This window comes from Oncorhynchus gorbuscha, linkage group LG15 (genome assembly GCF_021184085.1).
Source record: "Oncorhynchus gorbuscha isolate QuinsamMale2020 ecotype Even-year linkage group LG15, OgorEven_v1.0, whole genome shotgun sequence".
NCBI classification, from domain to species: Eukaryota; Metazoa; Chordata; class Actinopteri; order Salmoniformes; family Salmonidae; genus Oncorhynchus; species Oncorhynchus gorbuscha.
The window spans coordinates 53,125,835-53,150,444 of NC_060187.1; the positions used below are offsets into that span (position 1 = coordinate 53,125,835).

A 24,610-nucleotide genomic window follows, 5' to 3' on the forward strand; every position below is an offset into this window, starting at 1 on the left:
TGCATTGCGTCGAACAACAACATTGATGAATACGCTGATTCAGTGAGCGAGTTTATTAGCAAGTGCATCTGTGATGTTGTACCCACAGAGTCTATTAAAACATTCCCCAACCAGAAACCGTGGATTAATGGCAGCATTCGTGTAAAACTGAAAGTGCAAATCAGAGCAAGGTGAACGGAAAACATGACCGAATACAAACAGTGTAGCTATTCCCTCCGCAAGGCAATCAAACAAGCTAGGTGTCAGTATAGAGACAAAGTAGAGTCACAATTCAATGGCTCAGACACGAGAGGTATGTGGCAGGGTCTACATTCGATCATGGACTACAAAAGAAAAACCAGCCCCGTCGCGGACCACAATGTCTTGCTACCAGACAAAGGAAACAACTTCTTTGCTCACTTTGAGGACACTTCAGTGCTACTGACACGGCCCACTACCAAAACCTGCGGGCTCTCCTTCACTGCAGCCAACGTGAGTAAAAAATGTAAACATGTTACCCCTCGCAAGGCTAAAGGCCCAGACGGCATCCCCGGGCCGCGTCCTCAGAGCATGCGCAGACCAGCTGGCTGGTGTGTTTACGGACATATTCAATCAATACTTATCCCAGTCTGCTGTTCCCACATGCTTAAAGAGGGCCACCATTGTTCCTGTTCCCAAGAAAGCTAAGGTAACTGAGCTACATGACTACCGCCCCATAGCACTCACTTCCGTCATCATGAGGTGCTTTGAGAGACTAGTCAAGGACCACATCATCTCCACCCTACCTGACACCTTAGACCCACTCCAATTTGCTTACCGCCCCAATAGGTCCACAGACGACGCAATCACAATCACACTGCACACTGCCCTAACCCATCTGGACAAGAGGAAAACCTATGTAATAATGCTGTTCATCGACGACAGCTCAGCATTTAACAACATAGTACCCTCCAAACTCGTCATTAAGCTGGGTCTCGACCCCTCCCTGTGCAACTGGGTTCTGGACTTCCTGACGGGCCGCCCCCAGGTGGTGAGGGTAGGTAACAACATCTCCACCCCACTGATCCTCAAGACTGGGGCCCCACAGGGGTGCGTTCTCAGCCCTCTCCTGTACTCCCTGTTCACACATGACTGCGTGGCCATGCACGGCTCCAACTCAATCATCAAGTTTGCAGACGACACTACAGTGGAAGGCTTGATTACCAATAATGACGAGACGGCCTACAGGGAGGAGGTGAGGGCCCTCTGAGTGTGGTGTCAGGAAAATAACCTCACAGTCAATGTCAACAAAACAAAGGAGAGGATCGTGGACTTCGGTAAACAGCAGAGGGAGCAGCCCCCTATCCACATCGACGGGACAGTAGTGGAGAAAGTGGAAAGTTTTAAGTTTCTCGGCATACACATCACGGACAAATTGAAATGGTCTGCCCACACAGACAGCATGGTGTAGTAGGCGCAGCAGCTACTTTAATAATGGAAAAATTGATGTAATAAATGTATCACTAGCCACTTAAACAGTGCCACTTTATATAATGTTTACATACCCTACATTACTAATCTCATATGTATATATTGTACTCTATACCATCTTTTTTGCATCTTGCCTATGCCATTCGGCCATCACTCATTCATATATTTTTCTGTACATATTCTTATTCATTCCTTTACACTTGTGTGTATAATGTAGTTGTTGTGAAATTGTTAGGTGAAATTACTTGTTAGATATTACTGCATGGTTGGAACTAGAAGCTCAAGCATTTTGCTACACTCACATTAACATCTGCTATCCATGTGTATGTGACAAATAAAATTTGATTTGATTTGACCTAGTAGTCTATCTTTTTAATCTTTCTTACACTAATTTATCTTCCTTGCTCTGTTTCACCCAAGTATATCATGTTTAAGGTAAGACCCAAATGCAGACTGCCGAAGTAATAATGTTTATTACAACAGGGGCAGGCAAACGACAGGTCAAGGCAGGCAGGGGTCTATAATCCAGAGAGGGTGTAAGACACAGGAACAGCAGGGGGGCTCAGGGTCAGGTCAGGCAGAGGTCGGTAATCCAGAGTAGTGGGGCAAAGGTACAAGACGACAGGCAGGCTCAGGGACAGGGCAGGCAGAGAGGTCAACACCGGGAAAACTAGGAAACAGGAACAAAATGAGAGACAGGAGCAGAAGGAAAACCGCTGGTAGGCCTGACGAAACAAAACAAACTGGCCACAGATATAACTACACGGGATAATGGGGAAGATGGGTGACACCTGGAGGAGGGTGGAGACAAGCACAAAGAGACTGATCAGGGAGTGAAAAAAAATCAGGCCTCTCTCTCTCTCTCTCTCTCTCTCTCTCTCTCTCTCTCTCTCTCTCTCTCTCTCTCTCTCTCTCTCTCTCTCTCTCTCTCTCTCTCGCTGCCTTCTACTCGCTCAGTCTCCACTCTTGAGAATCTCTTTCTGGAACGGCTGAAATGCAGTAGACCCCTTGTTGAGTCAGGATGCCTGAGAATTATGGGCAGCTCAGCTACTTCATTTCTATTCCCAGTATGCCCCAGGGGCTCTGAGGGAAACATCCAGTGGGAAGAACAATACAAAGCAGGGTGCATTTCGGCAAAGTGACCTCATCCCACAGTAAAGCATATTGTGATATATGGAGCATGGTAAGATTATGGGTAGGCCCCTGTGGGGGGTTAGGGTGACGTGACCGGTTTCTTTCTTAACTGGTGTCTCTTTGCTGCTATCTGTCTGTGGCTTAGTTCCCCTAGAACATCAACACGTCTGATGTATTTATGATCATGAGAAGTATGAGGCTGGGCCCTGAACAGTGTTGCTGTAAAAAAAAATTGAGCATTAATGGCTACCTGTGTATACCCACTGGAACTGTTGTTTAAATACATGTGGGATGAGAGGTGTTTAGGGGGTTAGCGTGGCGGGGAGGTGGGCGTCTTGTATCTGCTCATGTGAACACACTCATCTTATGCTCTCTGCTGGAGTTGTTTATACATTTGACCCAGTTCTATTTTTTTGTGTGGGCAATTTTACACGATGCGTTTGCAATTTCACACGCACAGAGAAAGACAAAGAGGAATATGCAAAGAGGAAGTGTGTGTGTGTGTGTGTGTGTGTGTGTGTGTGTGTGTGTGTGTGTGTGTGTGTGTGTGTGTGTGTGTGTGTGTGTGTGTGTGTGTGTGTGTGTGTGTGTGTGTGTGTGTGTGTGTGTGTGTGTGTGTGTGTGTGTGTGTGTGTGTGTGTTCCTACACATGCATTTGTGTCCACCTGTTTTCAAGTGTGTGTATATGTGTGTGTACACGCTTGTGTCTGCGTGTGCATATAAATGGGAGTAGGTGTACATTCCAATGGGAGCCCAGACTTGTTTGCTGCATTCCAGACTCCTGCTTCAGGAAACAATCTCCTTTGAGAATTCCGTGGGGATTTCCACCGAAAAGAGTCATAAAAAATACATAATCTGTTGGGACATGACACAACGTAGTGAGTGAATGGAAAAAGTGTAGTATAAATACTGTAGTATGGGAAAAAAACTGTAGTAACTATATACTATAGTAATTACTGTAGTGTTTTTGCAGACTGTATATTGTAGAATTTACTGTAGTGTTTATTATCTTTGACATAGCAGTGAGAACTTTGTCCTTGAGGAGACCTACTGGGCAAAATATTCAAAGAGCATTTAGGATATGTAGGACTGTGGTCTGAATGGACACATCAGAGCTTCTGCTCTTTTAATATCCTGTAGGGAGCACAATATATTGTCTATACTTGGTATGTAGGTTTCTCACTTATGGGTGGCACAAATTGGAATATAGAGAGGGGAATGGGCAGGGTATATCCACATTAAATACTGTAGTATTTTTTGCGGACTAGCAATTTTGCAAACATTACTGTAGTATTTACTGTAGTGTTTTTGTGCTATGTAGTATACTGTATCATTTACTATAGTGTTATACAGTATACTACAACATTTTATAGTAAGTACTACACATGATTGAGGTATACTACAGTGTATACTATAGTATTATTCAGTATACTACAGTTTGCTACAGAATTCTACAGTAAGTACAATAGTATTCTATAGTAAACTGTAGTATTTGTTCATGTGGGCTGTTTACATACAGTATTGACAAATGTCTTGGTCTGCTCACTATAGTTATTGGAACTGCCTGGCTGTAAGTGACTGTACTACGAATACACAGGGGAGAAAATAGCCATTAGCTCAAAGTTTCTTCACGAAGACCCTTTGCACTAGACCTCCGAAACAGACCTTGAGACTTAGAACATTCTCATTTGGCTAATGTCATGCAGGTGAAAGAGGACCCAAAAGCGACTTAACAGAAACAGAGTTTATTCAAGTGTGCAAACACAAAAAACTAGAAATCCTCAAGTCTGCATAATAGGGGAATAACAAAAGTAAATGTTTGCCACAGACTGCAGGTGAATCTTAATGATGACGGCGCAGCCAGTAGTTGACATTCATTTGCTTACCACTTCCCATTTGATGAAGGCAAAAACACGACAGGACAGGGCGATGACAATCACAGCAAAAAAGATATGACAGGGCAGTCTCTGCAATCACAGCATGGTGAATACTAAACAAGGAACCGACAATACAGGAACGGAACACAAAGGAATAAATAGGGACTCTAATCAGGGTAAGGATCTGGGAACAGGTGTGGGAAGACTAAATGATGATTAGGGGAATAAAGGAACAGCTGGGAAAACAGGAACGGAACGATAGAGAGAAGAGAGAGCAAGAGAGTGAGGTGCCAGGGGAGAGAAAGACAGGAAAGACAAAAAGAACCAAATAAGACCAGCAGAGGGAAACACCTGCCTAGAATGGGGAACACAGGGACAAGACATGATAATAAATGACAGACACATGAACATACCCCCCACCACAGCTCCTCCTGGCGCACTAAAACAAGGAAAACCTGGCGGGTCAACGGAGGAAATCATCGATGAGTGAACAATCTCCAGCACGTCCCGAGACGGAACCCAACTCCTCTCCTCAGGACGTAACCCTCCCAATCCACTAAGTATTGTCTTAGTCCACCCCGTCCCCTTGAGAACGCATGTCCATGATCTTATGTACCTTGTAAATAGGTGCGCTCTGGACAAGGGCAGCTCGGGAGGGGGAGGGAAGACTGAACGGGGTGCTCAGGACTGAGGGGAAGCTTAACACAGGAGACATGGAAGACTGGATGGACGCGAGGAAGATGTCGCGGAAGAAGATCCTGGCTGGCTGGTGGTCGGCACAGCGACAGGATTGACAGATCCTGGGAGACACGGAACGGACCAATGAACCGCGGAGTCAACTCCGGAAGCTGTCGTAAGAGGAAGGTTGGCGGATCCTGGAAAGCCACACTCTCTGGCGGATCTGGAAGAATACCTTGGACTCTTAATCCTGGTTTACTGGCGGCTCTCACCGTCTGTGCCCTGTAACGGCAAAGTGCAGACCTCACCCTCCTGGTGCGCTCACGGTTGGACAAACGCTGATGAGCGGAGGGAACGCTGGACTGGCAAGCTGGGATGAGAACAGAGGAGGCTGGTAACCCAGACTACTCTGAAACGGCGATAACCCGGCTAGCAGACAAAACAGGCTACCTAAATATGGTTCCCAATCAGAGCGTATTCTGCCCAGGGGAGCTGTTCTGCCCAAGACGAAATAGGGTTTCTGAAAGAAAGGCTGCGTAGTATGCCTGACCAATCACTCTGATTGGCCCTCTCTGGTCTTGACCGTTAGACTGGGGATGAAACCCGGAAGAGAGACTGAATGGACAGACAGACCAATCAAACGACAGAACTCCCTCCAAAAGAACTGGACGTGAATTGCGGGCCTCTGTCTGAAACCTGCGTCTAATGAGGCCATGAATTCTGAATACATTCTCAATAATGATTTGTCCGTCTCCTTAGCGGAAGGAAGTTTAATCCAGGGGAATGAAATGTGACAGTAACTTAGAGAACCTATCTGACAACCGTGACAGAATCACAGTCTTCCCCGCAGACAATGTCATGGCAGACCGATAAAAGTCTAAGGCAATGTGAGACCATGGTCGAGATTCTGGAATGGGGAGCAATGACCTCTGATCAACGACCGGCAGGAGGAGACCACACACCCGTTTAGTCTGCGCGCAGTCCCTCAACAAGCAGCCACGAATTGCGGTCTGCAGTTCACGCTCCTGAGTCGGCCACACAAAACGCTGGGAATAGACGCAAGAGTGCCTCGAACACCGGGATGACCAGCTAACTTGGCAGAGTGAGCCCACTGAAGAACAGCCAGACGAGTGGAAACAGGAAGTATGAGAAAAGGAGGTTACTAGGACAGAGTCACAGAAAGGCGTTATCTGTGTGGTGAGTGCTTGCTTTGTCTTTCAATTCCCCAGACTGTTAACCCAGATAACACTCCCATAAGGAAGAATCCCCTCGGGATCAGTAGAAATGCCACAGAAGAACTAAACAGAATAAGGCATCAGGCTTGGTGTTCTTGCTACCGGACGGTTAGAAATCACAAACTCGAAACGTTATCGAAAAACAACGCCCAACGAAAACATTGACACATTAAGTCGTCTCCTGACTCACGGATGGTACTCAAGGTTCTTATGGTCTGTCCAAACGATTCAAAGGACTTGGGCATGCCCCCCTGCCACTGTCCCATTCTGCCTAGGGCTAAGCGGATGGCGTAGCATTGTTACCCACATCAGTCCTTTGCGCTCAGATGGCGACAGGCGATTTAGAAAAATAAGCAATATGAACCTTCCCATCGTCAGACTGGAAGCGCTGGGATAGAATGGCTCCCACGCCTACCTCTGAATACGTCAACCCTCGACAATGAATTGTCTAGTGACGTCAGTGAGTAATGGTTAGGATAGGAGCGGACGTAAAACGTTCTTTTAGAAGATCAAAAGCTGATGGGCGGAACCGGACCACTTAAAACACGTCTTGACAGAAGTAAGAGCTGTGAGAGGGGCAGCAATCTTGACCCATAGACATACGAATGAATCTGTCCGATTAGAAATTGCGAAACCTAAGCGCTGCAACTAACCATCGTGACCTTTTGAACGGGCCAATCACTGACAGCTTTACCTTAGGGAATCCATCTGAATGCCTTCAGCGGAAATAACGGAACCGAGAAAAGCAACGGAGGAGACATGAAAAGAGCACTTCTCAGCCTTTACGTAGAGACAATTCTCTGCTCTAGCGCTGTAGAACACGTCGAACGTGCTGAACATGAATCTCGAAGTCCATGCTAGAAAAAATCAGGATATCTCAAGATAGACAAAAACAAAAATGTTCAGCATGTCTCTCAGAACATCATTAACTAATGCCTGAAAAACAGCTGGCGCATTGGCGAGACCGTACGCAGAACCCGGTACTCAAAATGCCCTAACGGAAGTGTTAAACGCCCTCACCACTTCCCCCTCTCTGATGCAGCTACGAGATGGTAAGCGTTACGAAGGTCCAACTTAGTAAACCACCTGGCTCCCTGCAGAATCTCGAATACTGATGACATAAGGGATTTATTTATTTTCTTAACCGTTTGTCATTCAGCCCTGTACAATCCATCAGGGCGCAGAGTATCACTCCTTCTTCTTAACAAAAAATTGAACCCCGCCTACCTCCTCGGAGCACAAGTATAGGCACTATTTTACCTGCGTCATTGAGAACAGACAAATGTGTAACTCTGTCGACACTGCCTTTATCTTGGCCAGCCGACAGAGAGTATAGTCTACCTCGAGGAGGTTAAATAAAAGGAGATCAAAAATACTACAATCATACGCCACCGGTGAGGAGGAAGGTTTGGCTCGGGACCCACTTGAAGATGTACCACCTGCAGATCATGATATTCCTCCGGCACTCCTGTCAAATCCTCCTGGTTCCTCCTGAGAAGTAGGGACAGAAGAAACGGGAGGGATGGCAGACATTAAACACTTCACATGACAAGAAACGTTCCAGGATAGGATAGAATTACTAGACCAATTAATAGAAGGATTATGACATACTAGCCAGGGATGACCCAAAACAACAGGTGTAAACGGTGGGACGGAAAATCAAAAAAGAAATAGTCTCACTGTGTTATAGATACTGTGAGGGATAAAGGTAGTGTCTCAAATCTGATACTGGGAAGATGACTTTAATCTAAGGCGAATCATGTTCCCAAGTTCTCCCACTCTCTGAAAGGAATGTCATGTTTCCGAACCCATGCTTCGTCCATGAAACAACCCTCAGCCCCAGAGTCTATCAAACATAAAGATATAAAACCGGTCCAGCGTAGATGGACCGACAAAAGTAGTACAGGATTTTGATGGAGAGACTTGAGTAGTTGCGCTCACCTGTAGCCCTCCGCTTACAGATGAGCTCTGGCTTTACTGGACATGAAAAATTAACAAAATGTCCAGCAACTCCTCAATAGAGGCACAGGAGGATCTCTGAATGATCCTCCGTTCCCTCTGACTAATGATGATAAATACAATCCCTCCCAGCTGCATGGGCTCAGTCTCAAAGCCAGAGGAGGGAGATGGTCTCAGAGGTTCGTTAAAAGCAGGGAAACACCGTTGAACAAGCTCTCTTCCAGGCCCGGTCCGAGATCTGTTGTCGTTCTAAAGCGGATGGGATACAATCAAAGAGTCCACAAGCTGAAGGAACAGCCCAAGGAGCACTGTGAATCTCATCCTTAACCACTGCGTGGAGTCCCTCAGAAACTGCAAATCTAGCGACCTGGCTCGTTCCACTCACTAGAGGCAGCAACAAGGAAACTCAATAGAATAATCCAAGTTATGGACCGTTCACCTTGGCATAAGGAAGCCAGGGATCCCTGAGAAGCCTGTCCACCAAAAATCAGTCGGTCAAAAACAAATCATCTCCTTTTGGAAAGTTCTGGAACTTTCTTAAAGCAATCAGCCCTTGCCTCCCAGATAGCTGTGCCCCATTCTCGGGCCCGGCCAGTACAGTGGAAGAAATGCTCGTAGATGAAACAAAATTGAACATTTTCTCTGAAATGTTATGGGTTGGAGAGAACACAATCTCACACTGCGTGAGAAAGGAGCCACTCAGTGGGCTGCCCGGGTAGCAAGGTGGGTTTTAACCTAGGTTCTGGAGGCTCGGCAGGCCAGGATGTAACAGGTGGGAAGATGGATCTGGAACTGTCCAGACCATTCTGGAAACCTGATGGAGGTTCTCAAAGCATGAGACAGGGACAATTCCTCTCTGTCTGCAACAAGACAATGATCCAAAATCTAAAGCAAAATCTACAATGGAATGGTTCTGAAAATAAACTGGGTCCATTCCTTAGAATGGCCAAGTCTGTCATGCAGGTGAAAGAGGACCCAAAAGCGACTTAACAGAAACAGAGTTTATTCAAGTCCAAACAGGGAATAACAAAATCCTCTAGTCTGTAGGGGAATAACAGGAGAAGCGGCCACAGACTGCAGGTCGCTTCGGGTAGGCGCAGGCCGTAGTTGACAGAGACACCTGCTCACACGCAGCATCTGATGAAGGCAAAAAACACGACAGACAGGGCGATACACAATCACAGCAAAAACACGACAGGACAGGGCGAAACGCAATCACAGCATGGTGAATACTAAACAAGGAACCGACGGGACAGGAACGGAACACAAAGGAATAAATAGGGACTCTAATCAGGGGAAAGGATCGGGAACAGGTGTGGGAAGACTAAATGATGATTAGGGGAATAGGAACAGCTGGGAGCAGGAACGGAACGATAGAGAGAAGAGAGAGCGAGAGAGTGAGAGGGGAGGGAGAGAGGGATAGAAAGAGGGAAAGAACCAAATAAGACCAGCAGAGGGAAACGAATAGAATGGGGAGCACAGGGACAAGACATGATAATAAATGACAAACATGACAGCTAAGCCCAAGGAAAGTCACCATCTAAGTTAGCTAGCTAGTTAACTAACAAGCTAGACTGTTGGTTTATAAAAGCCAATGTGTGCATTTACACACAAAAACACTAAGAAGCGAACAATCGGCATAATAGCACTGTAACAAAAGTAAATGTTTGCACAACTGTGAATCTTAATGATGACGAGTTTTGCCAGTATGTTAGTCATTCATTTATTTACCACTTCCCATTTTGATCACGTTTACATTGGCTTAGGGCTGGATTCAATCTGTATCATGCAAGTATTGTGGAAGATATGCAGCATTTACCGTGAATGCAGTCTCTGCGAATGCCGGAACATTGCCTTTAAATTTAAATTGAGCTATAACATATATCTTCTGCGATACTTCCACAATACAGATTGAATCCAGCCCTAGTATAGCAATACACTAGTTCTGGTTGTAATGGTTTTCTTCTGGGGAAAGAGAGGCGGACCAAAATGCAGCGTGGTTGGTTTTGTGCATCTTTAATAAAGATGAAAGTACAACAATCTACAAAACAAGAACCGTGAAAAAAACAAAACAGTCCTATCTGGTGCCACAAACACAAAGACAGGAACAATCGCCCACAAAACAGGCTACCTAAATATGGTTCCCAATCAGAGACAATGACTAACACCTGCCTCTGATTGAGAACCATATCAGGCCAAACATAGAAATAGACAAACCAGACACACAACATAGAATGCCCACCCAGCTCACGTCCTGACCAACACTAAAACAAGGAAAACACATACGAACGATGGTCAGAACGTGACAGAACCCCCCCAAGGTGCGGACTCCGAACGCACAATCTAAACCTATAGGGGAGGGTCTGGGTGGGCATCTGTCCGTGGTGGCGGCTCTGGCGCTGGACGTGGACCCCACTCCATAATTGTCTTAGTCCACCTCCTTAGCGTCCCTTGAGTGGCGACCCTCGCCGCTAACCTTGGCCTAGGAAACCTAACAACTGGCCCCACTGGACTGAGGGGCAGCTCGGGACTGAGGGGTAGCTCGGGACTGAGGGGTAGCTCAGGACTGAGGGGAAGCTCGCGACTGAGGGGAAGCTCAGGACTGAGAGGCAGCTCAGGAAGGTTGATGAATCTAGCAGATCCTGGCTGGCTGGTGGTTCTGGCAGATCCTGGCTGACTGGTGGTTCCGGCAGATCCTGGTTGACTGGCGGTTCCGGCAGATCCTGGCTGACTGGCGGTTCTGGCAGATCCTGGCGGATCCTGGCTGAATGGCGGGTCCTGGCTGAATGGCGGATCTGGAAGATCCTGGCAGACTGGCGGATCCTGGCTGACTGGCAGTTCTGGTGGATCCTGGCTGACTGGCAGTTCTGGCAGATCCTGGCTGACTAGCGGATCCTGGCATTCTGACGGCACTGGCAGATCCTGGCTGACTGGCAGATCCTGGCTGACTGACAGATCTGGCAGATCCTGGCTGACTGGCGGATCCTGGCTGACTGGCGGATCCTGGCTGAATGGCGGATCCTGGCTGACCCAACACAAAACAGGCTACCTAAATATGGTTCCCAATCAGAGACAATGACTACCACCTGCCTCTGATTGAGAACCATATCAGGCCAAACATAGAAATAGACAAACCAGACACACAACATAGAATGCCCACCCAGCTCACGTCCTGACCAACACTAAAACCAGGAAAACACATACGAACGATGGTCAGAACGTGACACTAGGCTTGCGTAACACACCTATCCACTTAGAAAACAGATGAATGGACAGACAGACAGAGAGACAGACAAACAGACAGACTCACATGCATGAAGGCATGGTGGTTTAGAAATGGAAAGTACGAATGCATGACTCTCCAACAATATCCTGTGCCACAAATGAGACGGATTCTCACGTCTGTGTGTCTGTCTCCCTGTCATTCCACTACCAACTAGCCTACAGCAGTTAAATCCAGGTTGTAAAATGTAATTAGCCAATAATAATGACAGTAACTCTAGAGCCACGCCTCATCTGAAAGTGACTAAATAGCTAAATAGCTCTGTAAATGATGTCATGATGATCACGCCACCGATAAAAACATAGAAATCAAAACCAGTTTACAGTGATGATTCTGGAATCATGCCCATGTCAATGACCTCAGTGATCAACCCATTCAAGGTGTCATTGACACCACACACCAACGTTTACTGGAAACACCATAACCCTCAAAAAACACCCCTAATTGCGGTCTGCAGTTACACCATATTGCTTATAGCAAGCACCTGAACTATTTCACCACATGGGTTTATAGCTATTCCCGGTTATATACTGTACATCAACTTCTGCCCTGTAATTTCAAAAGGTTAAGTGATACTACAGTATCATGCAGGGCCCACCCGATAGGTTTGTAATTTTTTTTATCACCAACCAATTAAATAGTATGAGTAAATAGGTAGTTATAATCCCAGAGTCACAGAAAGGCGTTATCTGTTCTTGGTTTCTGGTTGCTTTTCTCTGAAGATAACATACTGTCCTCTTTACACAGATATACTGAACTCCATCGCTAGGCATTCCTCTATCCTCCCTCCTTCGGATACGTTTTAAATGAGCAGTATTATTTTTTTGCAGAAAACATTCAGTGACCTTGTGGTTAAACAGTCTGCCCTGAAATTGGAAGGTTAGGGGTTCGATCCCAGGTCGAAATGTTATCTCTGTAATGTCATTGCAAACCGCCACACAAGTCAAAACATTGACACATTGGACTGGTCTCCTGACTCATGGTATCCTTGTGGGCGTGTCTGGCCTGGCGCTTATTCACAGGACTTGGGCATGGCCAGTGCCTGCCAGTGCCCATCTCTGCCAACCCTTCAAACGGTAGCATTGTTTCAACCAAATCAGTCCTTTGGCTCTCTCTCTCTCTCTTTCTCTCCCCCCCCCTTTAGGAAAAACAATATAATCTTCCCATGTGTCACACTTGTGTATTGGATCAAACAGCCGGCTATGCAAACAAGTGGTGTGTGGAGATACACAAACAGAGCCTCCGTAATGAAGGACAGCCATTGAGTAATAGGGTAAAAGTCAGTGAGAATGGTTAAGCACAGCTGTCGTGGTTTATGTAAGCAGGAGCAGGTGATGATGACAGAGCAGAGGGGGAGTTACAAGGCTAGATGTGGACTGATAACACAGCATAAATATTAGCAATGACTCCATGAATCAGGCCCATAGACATAAGATAGACATCTGTCCCATTATGATGTCTGTGAGAGCATGAGCAGCGCAATTAAGGCCATCTCCATTTTGAAATAGTCAATTTTCTTCTTCTACTACATTTATGAGTTGGAAAACAAACTGAAAGGCACACACAATGGCTTCCAACACTCTACTCAGCAAACTGGATGCAGTCTATCACAGTGCCATCCGTTTTGTCACTAAAGCACCTTATACCACCCACCACTGCGACTTGTATGCTCTAGTCGGCTGGCCCTCACTACATATTCGTCGCCAGACCCACTGGCTCCAGGTCATCTACAAGTCCATGCTAGGTAAAGCTCCGCCTTATCTCAGTTCACTGGTCACGATGGCAACACCCATCCGTAGCACGCGCTCCAGCAGGTGTATCTCACTGATCATCCCTAAAGCCAACACATCATTTGGCCGCCTTTCGTTCCAGTACTCTGCTGCCTGTGACTGGAACGAGCTGTTTTGCAATCGCTGAAGTTGGAGACTTTTATCTCCCTCACCAACTTCAAACATCAGCTATCCGAGCAGCTAACCGATCGCTGCAGCTGTACATAGTCTATAGGAAAATAGCCCACCCATTTTCACCTACCTCATTCCCATATTGTTTTTATACTGTTTTTATTTATTTATTTTTCTGCTCTTTTGCACACCAATATCTCTACCTGTACATGACCATCTGATCATTTATCACTCCAGTGTTAATCTGCAAAATTGTATTATTCGCCTACCTCCTCATGCCTTTTGCACACATTGTATATAGACTGCCCATTTTTTTCTACTGTGTTATTGACTTGTTAATTGTTTATTCCATGTGTAACTCTGTGTTGTCTGTTCACACTGCTATGCTTTATCTTGGCCAGGTCGCAGTTGCAAATGAGAACTTGTTCTCAACTAGCCTACCTGGTTAAATAAAGGTGAAATAAAAATAAATAAAATAAAACTGCCACCTAGATTGTGTTGTTTGAACAGGTATAATGCCAAGGTTGGCGATGTATTGCCACCTGCAGTTATGGAATGTTTCCTCGCAAGTTTAATTCATTGGCTGATACCTCCTGGTGACCTGGATGGAATTATGTGATCCTTCCTTAATCCATAGGAAGTCCCATCTAGTTGACTACTTCAAAATGGTGAAAGTCCTCAATGGCGCTGCCCATGCTAAAACAGGCTTTTGGTCACTAGAGTCCTCTATCCATCTATGATCAGTTCCCACTTTTTTGGGCTGTCCCCTTAGGACAGGGGTCCGCAACTAGTGGGCCGCTTTCGAATTTGGCCCCCTACGTTTTCTGATCCCCAAAATGTATATATTTTTGGGAGATAAAAGATTGTCAAAATCAGCTCCAAGTGATTTTAATTTTGTAAATCTGTTCCCAAGTATTCCCAGGCGTAAAAGAGAGACATACAGTGCCTTGCGAAAGTATTCGGCCCCCTTGAACTTTGCGACCTTTTGCCACATTTCAGGCTTCAAACATAAAGATATAAAACTGTATTTTTTTGTGAAGAATCAACAACAAGTGGGACACAATCATGAAGTGGAACAACATTTATTGGATATTTCAAACTTTTTTTAACAAATCAAAAACTGCAAAATTGGGCGTGCAAAATTATTCAGCCCGTTTACTTTCAGTGCAGCAAACTCTCTCCAGAAGTTCAGTGAGGATCTCTGAATGATCTAATGTTGACCTAAATGACTAATGATGATAAATACAATCCACCTGTGTGTAATCGAGTCTCCGTATAAATGCACCTTGCACTGTGATAGTCTCAGAGGTTCGTTAAAAGCGCAGAGACATCATGAAGAACAAGGAACACACCAGGCAGGTCCGAGATACTGTTGTGAAGAAGTTTAAAGCCGGATTTGGATACAAAAATATTTCCCAAGCTTTAAACATCCCAAGGAGCACTGTGCAAGCGATAATATTGAAATCGAAGGAGTATCAGACCACTGCAAATCTACCAAGACCTGGCCGTCCCTCTAAACTTTCAGCTCATACAAGGAGAAGACTGATCAGAGATGCAGCCAAGAGGCCCATGATCACTCTGGATGAACTGCAGAGATCTACAGCTGAGGTGGGAGACTCTGTCCATAGGACAACAATCAGTCGTATATTGCACAAATCTGGCCTTTATGGAAGAGTGGCAAGAAGAAAGCCATTTCTTAAAGATATCCATAAAAAGTGTCGTTTAAAGTTTGCCACAAGCCACCTGGGAGACACACCAAACATGTGGAAGAAAGTGCTCTGGTCAGATGAAACCAAAATTGAACATTTTGGCAACAATGCAAAACGTTATGTTTGGCGTAAAAGCAACACAGGACATCACCCTGAACACACCATCCCCACTGTCAAACATGGTGGTGGCAGCATCATGGTTTGGGCCTGCTTTTCTTCAGCGGGGACAGGGAAGATGGTTAAAATTTTTTGGGAAGATGGATGGAGCCAAATACAGGACCATTCTGGAAGAAAACCTGATGGAGTCTGCAAAAGACCTGAGACTGGGACGGAGATTTGTCTTCCAACAAGACAATGATCCAAAACATAAAGCAAAATCTACAATGGAATGGTTCAAAAATAAACATATCCAGGTGTTAGAATGGCCAAGTCAAAGTCCAGACCTGAATCCAATCGAGAATCTGTGGAAAGAACTGAAAACTGCAGTTCACAAATGCTCTCCATCCAACCTCACTGAGCTCGAGCTGTTTTGCAAGGAGGAATGGGAAAAAATGTCAGTCTCTCGATGTGCAAAACTGATACAGACATACCCCAAGCGACTTACAGCTGTAATCGCAGCAAAAGGTGGCGCTAAAATGTATTAACTTAAGGTGGCTGAATAATTTTGCACGCCCAATTTTTCAGTTTTTGATTTGTTAAAAAAGTTTGAAATATCCAATAAATGTCGTTCCACTTCATGATTGTGTCCCACTTGTTGTTGATTCTTCACAACAAAATACAGTTTTATATCTTTATGTTTGAAGCCTGAAATGTGGCAAAAGGTCGCAAAGTTCAAGGGGGCCGAATACTTTCGCGCAAGGCACTGTATGTAATCATGACACTCACCTGCATTTCCTATGGCTCAGGAAGATTCTCAGCAACAACAGAGTGATCAATTTAAGATCCCACATCTGTATTACTATGAAGCTGCTGCTGCATCTTTTACAGGGCAATTGAAAGCATTGCACGTGAGTGCTGTGAGCCAGTGTATCAAGGAGTGATCAGCTACCCCTGTCTGCTCAGCTGCTGCCCTGTAGCTCTGCCAATCTGTCCCCCCATGGATGCCGTGGATCAGCCTGATAACAAACAGCCAGACGGTTAGTCACAGTCACCCAGTCACACACAGAGAGAGAGAGAGAGAGAGGGGAGGAAAGACCAGTGGTGGGAAAAGTACTAAATGATCATTCTTGAGTAAAAGTAAAGATAATGTACCTTAATAGAAAATGACTCAAGTAAAAGTAAAAGTCACCCAGTAAAATACTACTTGAGTAAAAGTCTAAAAGTATGTGGTTTTAAATATATTAAAGCATCAAAAGTAAATGTAGTTGCTAAAATATACTTAAGTATCAAAAGTAAAAAGTTTAAATAATTTTTTATTCCTTAGATCAAACCAACCAGATGGCACAATTGTCCTGTTTTTTTATATTTATGGATATAGCCAAAGGCACACTCCAATGCTCAGACATAATTTACAAATAAAGCATTTGTCTTTAGTGAGTCCGACAGATCAGAGGCAGTGGGGATGACCAGGGATGTTCTCTTGAAAAGTGTATGAATTGGACCATTTCCCTGTTCTGCTAAGCATTCAAAATGTAACGAGTGCTTCTGGGTGTCAGAGAAAATGTATGGAGTAAAAAAGACATGATTTTCTTTAGGAATGTAGTGAAGTAAAAGTAAAAGTAAAGTACAGATACTCAAAAAAGTACTTAAGTAGTACTTTACACAACTGGGAAAGACATATGAGACACAGTGAGGAGGGGAAAAATATAATCAGAATTTTTGACTCTACTACTGAAAGGGTGTGGGGGAACGTGGATAGAGAGAGAGATAGATAGAGAGATAGAGAGAGGGAAATGGAATACCTAGTTAATTGCACATCTGAATGCATTCAATCAAAATATGTCTTCTAGATTAAACCCAATCCATGTGAACAGAGACGTGGGAAGTAGTTTGGGGATGCTGGGATTTTTTTGGCAAGAGGGTGGGGGGAAAGAAAAATATAAATATAATTTGCCTGCGCTGAAGACTTCTATATTGGTCCACTAATACAGGACTAGTAGAGGTCAATTGCACTACTTTTGTGAACTAAATGTGTTTACCAGCATTTGTAACTTGAATCTGATAATTATCTGTACAAAACAATTAGTCTGATTATACTTGGGAAAATAAAACACTTGCTTGATGTATGTTTTCCAGTTTCTTTAAATAATTTGCAAATGCAACTTATTTCTATGTGAAAACTGAAATGGTCTAGTCATTGATTTTCCATTTTAGTAGACGCACTTATCCAAAGCAACGTACAGTAGTATACATTTTTTTCTCATACGGGTCCCCAGTGGGAATCAAACCCACAACCGTAGCATTGCAACACCATGCTCTACCAAATTAACCACATCATCAAAAACTACTTGACATCTCACTGTACTCAATTACTGTATTGTGCATTGTTTTTCTTCATGGTGATGGAAAGTCTACAGGTACAAACTTAGATGACCAGTAATATACATTTATATTAAGTGGTTTGTAAGGATGGTATATTAATACAACAATGTTATTTGATCAAGAAACATATTTGATGTGGATGTTTTGTGTCTGCCCATAACTTTGCACCAATTTATTTAAATATTTGAGGACAAGGTTTTGTTATTTCTGGACACCATTAGAATGACAATCACAGAAAAGGGGACAGAGCAACACCTCTTACAATTCCAATTATTGAATCTTGCAAGATACTGTTCTTAATTATACTTTACTAATTATACTGTTCATAACTACCTTTTATACCAAAACTGGGATGCTGAAAAAAAGGTTGCTGGCATTACAGACATCTATATTGGTCTGCTAATACTAGTAAAGGCCCAGTGCACTACTTTTGTGAAAAAAGTTTGTTTGATTGATTTGATAATTAATATATTTTTAATCAGATTTTTCAGCACCCCTACTTCCCACAGCTACAGTAACTTGTGAAAGTATTCACCCCCCTTGGCATTTTTTCTATTGTGTTGCCTTACAACCTGGAATTAAAATATATATTTTTGGGAGGTAGTATCATTTGATTTACACAGCATGCTACCACTTTGAAGATGTAAAATATTTTTTATTGGGAACAAACAAGATATAAGACAAAAACTGAAAAATTTGAGCGTGCATAACTATTCAACCCCCCCCCCCCCCCAAAGTCAATACTTTGTAGAGCCACCTTCTGCAGCAATTACAGCTGCAAGTCTCTTGGTATGTCTCTATAAGCTTGGCACATCTAGCCACTGGGATTTTTGTCCATTCTCCAAGGATAAACTGTTCCAGCTCCTTCAAGTTGGATGGGTTCTGCAAGTATACAGCAATCTTTAAGTCATACCACAGATTCTCAATTGGATTGAGGTCTGGGCTTTGACTAGGCCATTCCAAGACATTTATATGTTTCCCCTTAAACCACTCGAGTGTTGCATTAGCAGTATGCTTAGGGTCATTATCCTGCTGGAAGGTGAACCTCCGTCCCCGTCTCAAATCTCTGGAAGACTTAAACAGGTTTCCCTCAAGGATTTCCCTGTATTTAGCCCCATCCATCATTCCTTCAATTCTAACCAGTTTCCCAGTCCCTGCCGATAAACAACATCCCCACAGCATGCTGTCACCACCATGCTTCACTGTGGGGATGGGGTGTTCTCGGGGGGTGATGAGAGGTGTTGGGTTTGTGCCAGACATAGCATTTTTCTTGATGGCCCAAAAGCTCAATTTTAGTCTCATCTGACCAGAGTACCTTCTTCCATATGTTTGGGGAGTCTCCCACATGCCTTTTGGCAAACACCAAACATGCTTGTTTATTTTTTTCTTTAAGCAATGGCTTTTTTTCTGGACACTCTTCTGTAAAGCCCAGCTCTGTAGAGTGTACAGCTTAAAATTGTCCTATGGACAGATATTCCAATCCCCGCTGTGGAGCTTTTCAGCTCCTTCAAGGTTGTCTTTGGTCTCTTTCTTGCCTCTCTGAGTTTTGGTGGGCAGCCCTCTCTCGGCAGATTTGTTGTGGTGCCATATTCTTTCCATTTTTTAATAACGGATTTAATGGTGCACTGTGGGATGTTCATAGTTTCAGATATTTTTTTGTAACCCAAATCTGATCTGTACTTCTCCATGACTTTGACCCTGACCTGTTTGGAGAGCTCCTTGGTCTTCATAGTGCTGCTTCCTTGGCGGTGCCGCTTCCTTGGTGGTGTTGCAGACTCTGGGGCCTTTCAGAACAGGTCCATATATACTGAGATCATGTGACAGATCATGTGACACTTAGATCTTACACAGGTGGACTTTATTGAACTATTTATGTGACTTCTGAAGGTAATTGGTTGCACCAGATCAGGCAGGCAGGAATGGAGTCCAGAAAAACATGCAAAGGTAGAAACTGGGAGGACTAGTAAAAGAGAATAGAACAGCAGGCGCATGGGAAAAACACACTGGTTGACTTGAACATACAAGACGAACTGGCACAGAGAGACAGGAAACACAGGGATAAATACACTGGGGAAAATAAGCGACACCTGGGGGTGTGGAGACAATCACAAGAACAGGAAAAACAGATCAGGGTGTGACAATTAGAAACATGTTTGGACATTTTCACAGTTGTCTATTTCATTACAATCGGTCAAACTGATATAATTTCAATATTTTGCACAGAAAATCTTAGCCGTTTCTGGGGGGGGGGTTATTGCATTTTCTCCCTGGTACCTGAACGTCTTTTCTCCACAAAATTAGCTCCTTACAGCTAAGCTGTGCGCCTCCCAAAATTGGTAAAATTCTCTGTGTTGTCACTCTGCAGTAGCGGTACAGTGTTTACTGCAATGCGGCCTCCACAGAAGCATTCATACTTCTTGCGCTTTGGGGAACTGTAATAGGCATCCAATAAATTGGTCTGCACTACTGGTAATGATTTAGGGCTAATGTCTATAGCCATCCAGCTAATTACACTGAACAAAAATATAAATGCAACATACGACAATTTCACAGATTATACTGAGTTACAGTTCATTTAAGGAAATCAGTCAATTGAAATAAATAAATTAGGCCCTAATCTATGAATTTCACATGATTGGGAATACAGATATGCATCTGTTCACAGATACCTTAAAAAATGTAGGTGGGGTGGATCAGAAAACCAGTCAGTTTCTGGTGTGACCACCATTTGCCTCATGTAGCACGACACATCTCCTTCACATAGTTGATCAGGCAGTTGATTGTGACCTGTGGAATGTTGTCCCACTCCTCTTCAATGGCTGTGCGAAGTTGCTGGACATTGGCGGGAACTGGAACACGCTGCCATACGTGTCAATCCAGAGCATCCCAAAAATGCAAAATGGGTGACGTCTGGTGAGTATGCAGGCCATGAAATAACTGGGACATTTTCAGCTTCCAATAACTGTGCTGAACCATGAGGAGACGGCGGCAGATGAATGGCACGACAATGGGCCTCAGGATCTCGTCACGGTATCTCTGTGCATTCAAATTGCAATAGAGAGAATGCAATTGTGTTCGTTGTTCATAGCTTATGCCTGCCCATACCATAACCCCATTGCCAAATACAAATCAAAACTGGATGGTGTTCAGAGATCGATGGGATGGGCTGAGTGGAGCTGAAGGGTGGGATTAAAAATAACAAGAGCACTAATGTAAAATATACTGTTTTGTAAAATATATATAGTTTCAGAACCTTTGTGAAACAGCACAAATATATGGTAATATAGTAATTAACCCTTAATTAGGGTAGGTGTTTCAGGGGAACTCATTTGACAGGCACTAATTTGCATTATAAACTGGGTGGTTCGAGACCCTGAATGCTGATTGGCTGAAAGCTGTGCTATATCAGACCGTTTACCACAGGTATAACAAAATATGTATTTTTACTGCTCTAATTACATTAGTAAACAGTTTATAATAGCAGTAAGGCACCTGGGGGGTTTGTGTTACATTGCGAATATTCCACGGCTAAGGGTTGTATCTGTCACGCCATGATCTGTTTCACCTGTCCTTGTGCTTGTCTTCACCCACCTCCAGGTGTCAACCATCTTCACAATTATCCCCTGTGTATTTATACCTGTGTTCTCTGTATGTTTGTTGCCAGTTCGTCTTGTTTGTTCAAGCTTACCAGCGTTTGACCTGTCAGCACCTTTCCCAGCCCCAGCGTCATTACCCAGCCCCTCTTTGCTCTTTGTTTTGACCTTTGCCTGTCCTTACCCCGTTACCCGCCCACCTGCCCTCTCTCCCTGACTCTGCCTGCCATGCTCCACCTCTTGATTACTGAACCCTGCTTGTCCCTGCTTCTTAGTCCGCCTGCACTCCTGTACCTTGACAGTCTGCGTCTGGGCCTTACCTTGATTCCTGATAGCATCCAGGCCCTCCGCATTGCATTCTGCATAAGAACAGACCTTAATTGTGGTATATTGGCCATATACCACAGCCCCTCGGGCCTTATTGCTTAAACATAGCCTAAGTCGTTAGGTTAGCTTTTATAATGTATGCCTATAAGGCTTAAGCAAACAGACAGTGACAGTAGAGGAGATGCTGAGACAGGTATGCAGCACAACAGGGAAGCAAACAAAATGGCTAGAGCAGGGGCATAGATATATAGTTGTCAGTTGTATCTCCAGTGGTGTTTTTACATATTGTATTTGTTTTAAACATGAGATGGTTAAAAAAGAGGAGGAGGACCCTGTCTCAGCAGTCACTGGTACATACATGGTTGAGAAACACTGTATTGTACTGCCAATGTTATGTGTCAGCATAATTTGTGGATTAAAGATTCAAATAGGATTTAATGTCCCTGTAAGCAGGGTACAAATAGGTTAACCATGAGTAATGTAGAAATATAATTCTCCAAAATACTACATTAATACATTTTATAATCTTCTTAAAGAAGAGTTTAATGTATGGGAGTGGAGTAATGTAATCACCCTCATTATATTGCAATGTCAGTCAAGAAAACAAACGTGATACCTTCTAGGATTCCTTATTTCATCTCAGAAACATCAGGGAATAAATATTGAGGGACAGGTGTGAAAAGAGAAAACAAGTGGACAGGTTAATCAGCTACATTACCTATTTGCTCATTGATTCTTTTGGATTTATTCCTAAATCAAGTGCATTTCCAGGTAGGAACAAAGAAACTGTATAAACCGTTTCTCTATCTATTGTCTAAGCAGGTACAATATTTGAATTCATGCTACACCAAGCACTGCCTGTCTGAAATCCTGTATTGCTGTAGTTTGTGTTTGCATAACGGCATAATGATATTTAACTGACTTGCTTTATGGCCGAGGTCATGGTCCAGGGAACAGATCAAACATTCAGGAAACCACTCAAAAAGGGTATGTTTGTGTGTTTCTCTGGAAATTAACAACACAGATATGTGGGCTATTTGCCAGACAGACTGACAGAAATGTGACCTGTTGGTAGGTAGGCACACACACACTGACGTACATTGAGTTGAGTGACAGGCTGCCAAGTTTTTAGTCACCTTTAATAGTCAGCGAAGATGGAAGATATACTGCGGTGAATGTGTGTCTGTGATTGTGTATCTGGGAAGGAGGGGTAGGTGGGGGGTTTAGAATTCATGTGGCTTGTGTTTGGGTGCCCCGTAGTCTCAGGGTTGGCAGGTACACTACACACATAGAAAATTATATGGACACCCCTTCAAATGAGTTGTTTCGGCTATTTCAGCTACATCCGTTGCTGACAGGTTTATAACATCGAGCACACAGCCATGCAATCTCCATTGACAAACATTGGCAGTAGAATAGCCTTACTGAAGAACTCAGTGACTTTCAACGTGGCACCGTCATAGGATGCCACCTTTCCTGCCCTGCTAGAGCTGCACCCGGTCTACTGTAAGTGCTGTTATTGTGAAGTGGAGTGTCAACATAAGCTCACAGAATGGGACGGCCAAGTGCTGAAGCATGTAGTGCATAACAATTGTCTGTCCTCAGTTGCAACACTCACTACCGAGTTTCAGCACAAGAACTGTTCGTTGGGAGCTTCATGAAATGGGTTTCCATGGCTGAGAAGTTGCACACACACCTACGATCACCATGCACATTGCCAAGCCTTGGCTGGAATGGTGTAAAGCTGGAGTGATGAATCAGGAGATTCAGAATAACGCTACCTGCCTAATGCATAGTGCCAACTGTAAAGTTTGGTGGAGGAGGAATAATGTTCTGGGGCTGTTTTCACACCGGACAAGTAGGCGGGCAATGGATTATCATCATTGTAGTTAATTACAAAGTTTCCTGCGTTGAACTATGTAGAATATTGACCTATTGGAACTACAAATCCCTAATACATTGCACAGTTTGGGCTTGATCTGATTTATCTCTTGAGAAACTGCACAATGTGCACATTGAGCTCACAAAAAAAATCTTAACTGAATTTAGTTGTCAATTAAGCCCCATTTCCACTGGCACTTAAAATAAGGGCCAGTTTCACAACTGGTGTCATGTACCGTTGTGCCTTCTTCCTCTCCCGCCAGAGCGGGGGTTTTTTTTGTTAAGAAAAAGGATGGTACCCTGCGCCCCTGCGTGGATTATCGAGGGCTGAATGACATAACGGTTAAGAATCGTTATCCGCTTCCCCTTATGTCGTCAGCCTTCGAGATTCTGCAGGGAGCCAGGTTCTTTACTAAGTTGGACCTTCGTAACGCTTACCATCTTGTGCGCATCAGGGAGGGGGACGAGTGGAAAACGGCGTTTAACACTCCGTTAGGGCATTTTGAATACCGGGTTCTGCCGTTCGGTCTCGCTAATGCTCCAGCTGTCTTTCAGGCATTAGTGAATGATGTACTGAGAGACATGCTGAACATCTTTGTTTTCGTTTACCTTGACGATATCCTGATTTTTTTCACCGTCACTCCAGATTCATGTTCAGCACGTTCGACGTGTTCTCCAGCGCCTTTTAGAGAATTGTCTTTATGTGAAGGCTGAGAAGTGCGCTTTTCATGTCTCCTCCGTCACATTTCTCGGTTCTGTTATTTCCGCTGAAGGCATTCAGATGGATCCCGCTAAGGTCCATGCTGTCAGCGATTGGCCCGTCCCTAAGTCACGTGTCGAGTTGCAGCGCTTTCTCGGTTTCGCAAATTTCTATCGGCGTTTCATTCGTAATTTCGGTCAAGTGGCAGCTCCTCTCACAGCCCTTACTTCTGTCAAGACGTGCTTTAAGTGGTCCGTTTCCGCCCAGGGAGCTTTTGATCTCCTCAAGAAGCGTTTTACATCCACTCCTATCCTTGTTACTCCTGACGTCACTAAACAATTCATTGTCGAGGTTGACGCGTCAAAGGTGGGCGTGGGAGCCATTCTGTCCCAGCGCTCCCATT

The 24,610-nt window shown here is 44.2% G+C and overlaps 1 long non-coding RNA gene across 1 annotated transcript in view; it reads right to left on the minus strand.

The window, feature by feature from the left end:
- Positions 1-2,079: 2,079 nt before the first annotated feature.
- The window catches only part of LOC123998229, a 68,503-nt gene continuing 45,972 nt past the window's right edge, over positions 2,080-24,610 (minus strand). The window contains exons 2-3 of the long non-coding RNA XR_006832237.1: positions 16,111-16,340; positions 2,080-2,119 (exon numbers count right to left, since the gene is read on the minus strand). This is a non-coding gene — a long non-coding RNA (uncharacterized LOC123998229). The remainder of the gene's footprint in view (positions 2,120-16,110; positions 16,341-24,610) is intronic.